The following is an 8180-nucleotide window of genomic DNA, read 5'->3' as shown; positions in this document are numbered from 1 at the left end:
CCAGGGAGACCCAGTGGAGATGTACCGTGCGCTGGAGAGCATTCTTCAGGGAGGTGAGAGCCGATTGCAGAGCAGCGCTGAGAGCTGCCTGACAGCAAAGGCGCCCGGTGGCCACAGAGGAGCCCAGGTGAGCTGGTTCTCTCGGAGGCCAGCAAAGCAGCCTTCCTCTGCCCCTGGTTTTGTGAGATACGGAGCAGTGCAGAGATGTTTCTCAGGCATCCAGGCCTGAGGAGGGTTTCCCAGTGCCCCCGTGAGAGATCGTGGTCCCAGGCAGCATCTCCCCCTAGAGCCGAGGCCGTATCTAGCCCCCTGGAGCTGGGTACGGCTGCCTTGAGGGGTCTCGCAGGGAGGACATGGTCATCTGCCTGCTGGCTCTGACACAGAAATGATGAGCTGAAGCCCCGTGGCCATGGTTGGCCAGTTCAGCGTCTCCGAGTGCCTTTCTCCCATGGAGCGTTTAAGCCAGGCACTTTTTTGGAGTGTGATGGATGATGTGAAGGTGGATGCTGGTGATGTCCTGGTGGCTCTGTCCCACTCCCACTTCAAAGTTGTGATGTCTGAGATCTGGGGCCACCTGCAGGCTCTGGCGGAGATGTCCAGGGAGTTTGTGTTCCGTTTGTGATATCTTAGGGCTACAATGAACTCGGGTTATGGTATGCTAGCATTGCAGTGTGCTAGGGCTATGGGATGGCAGGATTACAGGATGTCAGAGTTCAGGCGAGTTAGGATTAAAGCATGTTACTGTTACGGACTGGCTGTGGGTTTGTTGGCCCTGGGTTCTTGGAGTTATGTTATTTTTGCCTTGTCTTGTGTCCTGGGTGGTCTTTTTTTTTTTTTTTTTTTTTTTTGAGATTCCTTTTTTATCTTGTTTGCCTTTTCAGGGTTTGGATAGGGGCCTTTGGTTTGTGTATGTTTCTTCTGGCTGTTTTTTTTTACTGTTCTGGTGGTTTGTCTGAAGGAGGCTTTAGGAAATCCCTTCCCAAGTCCAGCTGAAGCTCAAGAGGTTTTCTGCCAGTGGAGTTGCTGTGGCACTTGCATCACTTCGCAAGGTCTCTAACTTTCCTTGGGATCACCTTAGTTTCTGCTCTGTAGGAGGTTGCTGGCAAGCACTGAGTTTGCACAGCCTGTGCTCCTGTTGAATCGTCTTGTTGCTTTTTGTCACAAAGCAGTTTGTCAGAAAATGTCTAGTGAACGAGGCTTGTGGTGATAGTTCGCTATCGGGATGTTCAGAAACAGGAGAGAGATGTAAGTTAACGTTTTTAAGCTGGATGGAAACAGCAGCTTGAATTTATTAAATGTCTCGGCACACGTCAGAGTAGCTCTGATAGCATCCTTTCCCTTCTAGCAACACTGGGTAAGATCATGAATGTTTAGTCCCGTGCTAGGTTTTCACCTGCAAACAATTCCATGTACTTCTTCCTGCATCTGCTTTTGTCCCTGTAAAAGCAACAGCTGGTCTCTGGGTCTTTTGCTTTGTAGTCAATGATACTATTTTGTAGTTTAGTTCATCTGCATTTCTCTCTTTCTCTCTGTCCTGTGAGAATTAAGTCTATCGCAGCTGAACCCAGGACACTCTCTCACTCCCTCTGTTTTGGATAGCTGAATAATCTAGTAACCTGTTAAGTAGAAGATTAACCAGGCGCCTATTCCTGTACCAAAGAATGCAGCGTAGGAGTGAAAGGCAGAAGCGTCTCACCAGGACACATGTAAAACTGCAATGTCATTGACAGTTTGGGCCATGTTTGGCAGTGGTGGTTGCTGTAGTCCTGTGCTAGCTTCGTGCTTCTAGCTCAAACTCGGTGCAAAGGTTGCCTGTGAGTTTCTTGCTTGGTTCTGCCTGTGCCTTTGTCTGGCATGGGGTCAATGTTGTTGGCTGGTGTGTGGCTTCATGCCTTATCTGGTAGGCTGATTTGTCTGCTTTGGGAAGATTTTGAGCTGTTGAACAGGTGGGACTGAGAGCAGGGAAGGCATCTGCCTTTGGGCTCTTGTGTGATTTTGTTAGCGCAAGGACACTGACTACTTTTTGGCTTATCCCTGTTGTTCAGTCGAGGTACCTCAGCCTCCAAGAAAGGGAGAAGTCTGAAGGCAGCATCCTCCCCAGCAAGCTTTGTTCTAGGCGTCAGTCTGCCTGATGTCCACTGTGGAACTGACGCCTGTGAAGAATGATGACGAGAGGTGCTGGGACTGCTTTCTCGAGAAAGAGCTACAGGCTGAGCCTTGGGCCAGAGAAGTCCAAGCTCCCAGGGATAGGCTTGCACAGGCTATGTAGAAGACGGACCACTGTGGATCTGGATCGGGGTGAGAGCCCATTGCCTTTACTTGAGATCCACTGTCTTCCCATTGCTGATATGAGGCGTGGTGGGGTTGAAACCGAGTAAATCCCTGAACTGAGATCTGGGGGGGCCACTCCTGTGGTACCAAGGACTCCACCAGAAGCTCATGTCACAGTGCCCTTTCTTCAGCACACAGCTCGGCCTCGTGAGACTAGAGAATGTCCTGTTGCCTGTCTTTGTCCCATCCGATTCAGGGACTTCTCCTTCCAGGTCAGATGGCTTCTCAAGTTCTCAGACTAATCCTTTCCTGGGAACTTTTGAGATACTTGCTAGGCAGTCTGTTTTCTCTTGAATGGACTGATCCAGCAGAATTGTGCTCATGAAACCACAAATCTGGGATTTGAGGGCTTGTTGCACTCAGAAATAAAGCAGGCTGCATCAGTGTGACACTAGGGATTGTTTTGCACAATGAAAGCTAAAGTGAGGCCATACATCCTTAAAGGCAGCTGTGGTTTAGACTCGATGAGCTACATCTGCAACCCTTCCTGCCTCAGCGTGTTCTCTAGTGTGGTTAAGAGATGTAGGTACATAAAATGTTCCAGGTATGAACAGAGGACATCAAGAATTGCAGTAGTGATAAGATTTTTTTTATTTTTTTATTTTTTTACCTGGAATTGGATTCCCACCTCCAGCTTTTGAAGTCACTTTATCTGGCAGTCGTACAGCAGGATTCCTGATGGTGCAGTTCCACCTGTGGGAGGCAATTTGTAGCCTCCCATTTGGTATTGAAGAGTAGCTCAAATTGGAAATAGCCCCTGTTGCAGAGATGGGCCCCATAATGCTGGACTCTAGGGTTGTTAGCGAAGACAGTAAGATGAATGACTTCTTGAAGCTGTGTTTTCCACCGTCTTATCTGTATCCTTGAACATCATTTCCCCATAGTTACCAATTTCTTGCTCGTACATGAAATTAATGCTTGAGTTTACCTCCTGACTCTCTAAGCTTATTTTGCTTGTTATTTACCAAAAGATTGTGAAAATGAATTCACAATCATTCAGCAGGCTGCTGAATTATTATCTGCATCATGTACCCAATGCTGGTGGGTACCAACCTGCAGCTGCTTAGAGGAATTGGAGTTCTTCTCACTGACTAGGTGGCAAGTGATGCTGTATCAGTCCCCAGATATGCAACACTGTGGGAAAGGAAAGATGTTTTAGTCCTCCTCCTGTTCTTCCTGTTCTTCCTTTTCCTCCTCCTCCTGCCCCACTAAATCTAGTTTAAAGCTCTCCATACAAGTCTGGCCAGCCCGTAGCCTCAGTAGCATTTACATATAGGAAATAATATGGGTTTCTTTTTTTCGCCTCCCCTCAGCCCAGAGGATCCCACATAATTGTCCTCAGACTCCGAGGCAGAGAGAAATCCACAGAAGAGCAGTGGCCAAAGAGCAAGCACAGAAGCAGCTGTAGCCAAAAGCGCCTAAGGATGGCAGGGAGTGTGCTGATGTGCAGACAGCTAGGATGCTGAAGGGGTCTTAATTTCATCTAAACCCAAAAACTCAACACACGTGGGGGAGGGGCAGTGCCCCAGGGCCGTGGCCGCGGTGGGAAGGCAGGACTGTGAGGTCACAGAGCCCCGCTGTGCCACGCCGTGATGTGCAGTGCTGTGCCACAGGCACCGCTCCAGCAGTGCCAGCAGCAGCAGCGGCAGCAGCAGCAGCAGCAGCAGCGGCGGCATGGTGCAGGCGTGGGGGGCCATGACCCCCGCCTGCCTCCTTATCCTCTTTGTGGTGTCCCTGCAAGCCTGGGATGTCGGGGCTGCTCCGTGGCAAGCGCGGGGATTAGGTAGGTGGGCAGGCGAGGGCCAGCACCCAGCGCTGGCAGCGTGGCGCAGCACCCACCACACCTCGGGGTGACAGCGGGGCTGGGGTCGTGGTGTGGCAGGGCTGTGAGAGCAGCGGGGCCGGGCTGGGCCGGATGAGCCGCGGCCAGCTTCATGGGCAGCGGGAGGTAGATGTCCCGTGGGGAGGTGCAGGGGGCTGCAGCCGCTGCAGAGGCATTTTCCAGGTGAACGGTGGGGCCGAGAGCAGCACCGCGGGGTGAGGAACCATCCCCAGAGCCGGCCCTGTGCTGCCCTGCCCCAGAGCAGCCTTCCCCTGGCCTGCATGTCGGGGCCAGAGCAGCACCGCAGGGGCCAGGTAATAGCCTGCAGGGGCACTTCTTCCCCGCGCTGGTCACAGCCGTGCCCCGGGCCCTGGCTCTGCCGCTCCCTGGCTGAATCCTGACTTTCAGCCTCAGGGATGTCCGTCCTTGGGAGATGTCTGCTCAGAAAAACAGGAGCATTCCTGCTCTAGCCCGGCAGTGCTCTCCTTGGGTGAACCCAGGTCCCCCAGGCCCTCTGCAGCTTTGGAAACCTCCACCCATGTCTGGGTCCCACGTCATTACCTGACCCCCCTCCAGTGACTGCAGGTCACTGAGAAAGAAGTAGATCACAGCCTCTAATGGAAACGTGCTTGATTACAGCTGTGCCTGTAGCCGATGGCCACCCGACTGCTCAGCCGGATCTTGTCCGGGAGCCTCAGGGCAACCCCACAGGTATGTCACTTGAATGAGCGGGCATTTAGGTTTTAATATTTGTTCCTATGAAATTTAAGTTAGTATTTTCTTGGCCGATGCTTAGACATGCAGAAGAGCAGAGAGGGAATGGGTCAGGCTCAGTGACGTGGCCTGGGGCGCTCTGCCTTGCAAAACATTCTTTCCCAGCCTTTCTGACCCTGCGCTGCTTCCAGTGCCTGCTGCAAAGCCATTGGGCTTGTTGGGGTTGAGTTTAGAGCTGGTGTGGGCTCCAGGGAGTCCTTTCTGCCGGCAGCTCTGTACATGGTTTGTTTTAAACTGGCATGCTCCAGGCACCCAGTAACGGTCTGCACAGTGCTCCTGAGTGGCAGGGAGAGACGAGTGCCATGGAGCAATCCTGTGTGTGAACCGCCTTCGTTGCCGTTCACATCTGAAGAAGTCTATTGAAATATTTCACGGGAGCTTCTCTGTTCTGTTTGTTTACAGACGTGGCTGGACGCAATGGCTATCCAGCTTCCCAGCCGGGTTCCAGGGCTGACGCGCAGGGAGATCGCACGGGTACGTCATGGCTTTTTCCTTCCTTTGAGAGCTGCCAGCTCAAAGCCCAAATGTGAGCAAGATGTCTCTTGCAGGTGTGAGAATATAGGCCTGCATCGTGTGTGCCATGTTGCTCGGTGATCCCCTTACATGTTCTGCTATTCAGTATGACAGTGTATATCACAATGTATGATGGGAACTTCTCGCGGGTGTTTGGTTGCAGATGTGGGTACAGGGAGGGCTTTTCCAGCTTCTCGGCTGGGTCCTGCGCTGGAGCTCACCTGGCATCCCAGGGGTGAGTAGTCAGTCCTGACTGACTTCACAGACTAAGCGCTCGTTTTCAGTATGTTATTCTTGAGAAATTTAACTTTATACTTTCTGTTAAGGTCCTCAAAGAGCAAAGTATAAAGCTAAAGCTGAAATAGGAAGATCTTCCCAGCGGTCACCAGAAGTCCTAAAGGAAATCCTGAAGGAACTGGACAAAGCAGCACGTGGTGGGTATAACCAGAAGTCTTGGGAAGCTGAGGTTTCAGATGCATGTATGGACATGAATCCTGTGCAGCAGGAAGGGATCGATCAGAGCCGCACTGCACTGACACTCAAATTTCACACCTTGCAGGTGCTGGTGAGCTGTAGAGACGGTGCAGAGTCTCTGCTGCCAGTTGTGGTTCAACTGAGCCCCAGGGAGGGCTGCTGCCCCAGTTACAGCGTTACTGGCCAGAGCTGTTCTGGGCAGACGTTGGTATCCAGCTGGCAGGAACTGACAGTGCTCACACCTTGAGTGTGTGAGGGACTTGGCTGAGGAGCCGGTTCCTGATAAGCCATGAGAGGGCCAGCACCCTGCCAGTCACTGGCAGGGAGAGTGCCCTTGGCCAGTGGACAGGATGCGCCGGGAGCTTGGGGTCACTGAGACCAGCAGACTTTGCCTGGGCTGCAGGCATCCCCTGGCCAGGATGGGAGCACCCCGGCTTCGCAGCCTGGTCTAACCCCATTGTTCTCCTTGATGTCTGAGGACTCTCGGTGACACCTCGGGGTCAGGGACAGGCGAAAGCTGGACACCCAGCTGAAGGCCCGACACCTAACTTGAAGGCAGCTAAAATGAAGGGCTGTGAATTCGGTGTCGGGTGGTCTGCCTGTCTGTTTCTAGTTGTGTTTTCGATAACTTGGTTGTGGTTTTCCTCTTGTTTTGGGGGACTGTGGGCTCTTCACTGCCACTTGTGAAAGTGCCCAGAATATGCTTGCAAGAGCTTGCGGTTCAGTCCAGTATGCGTGTCTGTTACCCTTACCATGTGGTGGAGTTGGTATGATGGGAAGTGCTTCTCAGAAGGACTCTTTCCCCACCTGAACTGGCCACAGCATCTTCCTGTCTCCTCTGAGGGAAGTAATTTACCATCATCTTGCAGTTTGCCAAAAATGCACCAAGTGGAATGTGAACAAGATCACATGCAATCTCCTAGTCTCTTAGCAGGTCAGGATTTGCTGTCTCCTGGTAAACTGGAAAGTGTCTAGCGCTTAAATTTTTCTCCATGAATGACACATCGTTTGGACTAGTGACTAGGTGCACCCCCAAATGCCCAGGCTTTGTTTCTAAGCGTTATTAATGTGTTTTGAGAAGTATTGCCTCCTGAAGAGACCACGTTCCTGATGAGGAACGGTTACTTCTAATTAAACTGAGCCACTTTCTTTCTAAAGAGATGGACCGTGAGGCTGTGGAGAAGGAGGCGTTTCAGGAAGGAGATAGTCACGCAGTGCCAGTCTCTGACGAAAAAACAGGGGCAATTCAATCAACAGGCGTGCCAGGTAATTGCTGTCCTTCAGTCATCCAGTGTCATGAATCAAAATCATTGTGTGTCTGCAGCCGCTTCCCCTGGTGCCCGCTACTGCACATCTTGTCAGCAGCCAAACTATTAGTACAGAGCGAGTGTTCTAAAAGAAGCCAGCAACAGCTCTCTGAGGATGACTGTCATCTCTGGGGTGTGGAGGTTACTGCCATCAGTGTGCCAGAGAGACACTCACTCGTAACCCTCTGTGTGGATGCAGTGAGATGCTCACCTCCCACCGCACCCTGTTCACAGGAATTTGAGAACTTTACCGTTTTGGGGGTGAGGCCATCTGAACCACCCACAGCAGACGATGGGAAATACGACTCTTAATGGAATGTGCCTCCTGCAATACCTGCATCCCAGAGCTTGCCCTGAGTCCCCCTAAGCACAACAGAGGGGGATCCCTCCTGTGAACTGAGGTCCAAAGGGATTCACTGGCGGATCGGGCATGGGCTTAGAGGGAACCTGTGCCACCCTCCTGCATCTTCTGTGCCTGAGCCATGCTGAGGCTTTACCTTTCTCTGATTCTTGGCAGTGGCAGTGCTGTCCAGCCCTGGAGAAGCCCACCACGCCAGGAGATATGAATTTTCTCCAAAGAGTGCAGGTAATTAGCAGTCTTGCAGGGGGCCATAAGGGGAAGACAAGTCCTGAAACCTGGGGGCATGCAAGCAGTGCCCACGCTGGACAAAAGGCGAAGAGGGAGAGAGCGAGGTTCAGGTGTCTCCTGAGAGGGCCTGACTCCATCCCCTCAGGGTGTGGGTGATGGGCTGGGGAGAGAGCTGGGGGTGGCACTCCCTGATGCAGGGATGGGTTTTGTCTGTGTCGCTCAAAGGAACGATTGGTCAAACAGCTGCGCTCCCCCACATGCTCTCCATCTGGCCTCATGAGTTCTGTTCAGTGGGACAACTTGTCCCAAAGGGTCAGAGAGAGCCTCCAGGCAGCAGCACTAGCAAGCCTTGGGGAGTGAAAGTGGGTGA

The 8180-nt window shown here is 52.2% G+C and overlaps 1 long non-coding RNA gene across 1 annotated transcript; it reads left to right on the top strand.

The window, feature by feature from the left end:
• The first annotated feature begins 1710 nt into the window (after positions 1–1710).
• LOC142028240 (uncharacterized) lies at positions 1711–5401 on the top strand. Its single transcript, XR_012649488.1, has 3 exons — positions 1711–2298; positions 4793–4864; positions 5330–5401. It is a non-coding gene; the product is annotated as an uncharacterized LOC142028240 (long non-coding RNA).
• The last annotated feature ends 2779 nt before the right edge of the window (positions 5402–8180 follow it).

The sequence above is a fragment of the Buteo buteo genome, unplaced genomic scaffold (genome assembly GCF_964188355.1).
Source record: "Buteo buteo unplaced genomic scaffold, bButBut1.hap1.1 HAP1_SCAFFOLD_210, whole genome shotgun sequence".
Lineage (NCBI taxonomy): Eukaryota > Metazoa > Chordata > Aves > Accipitriformes > Accipitridae > Buteo > Buteo buteo.
The sequence above is the reverse complement of the archived record's forward strand: the minus strand, read 5'-3'. Positions and strand labels throughout refer to the sequence as shown.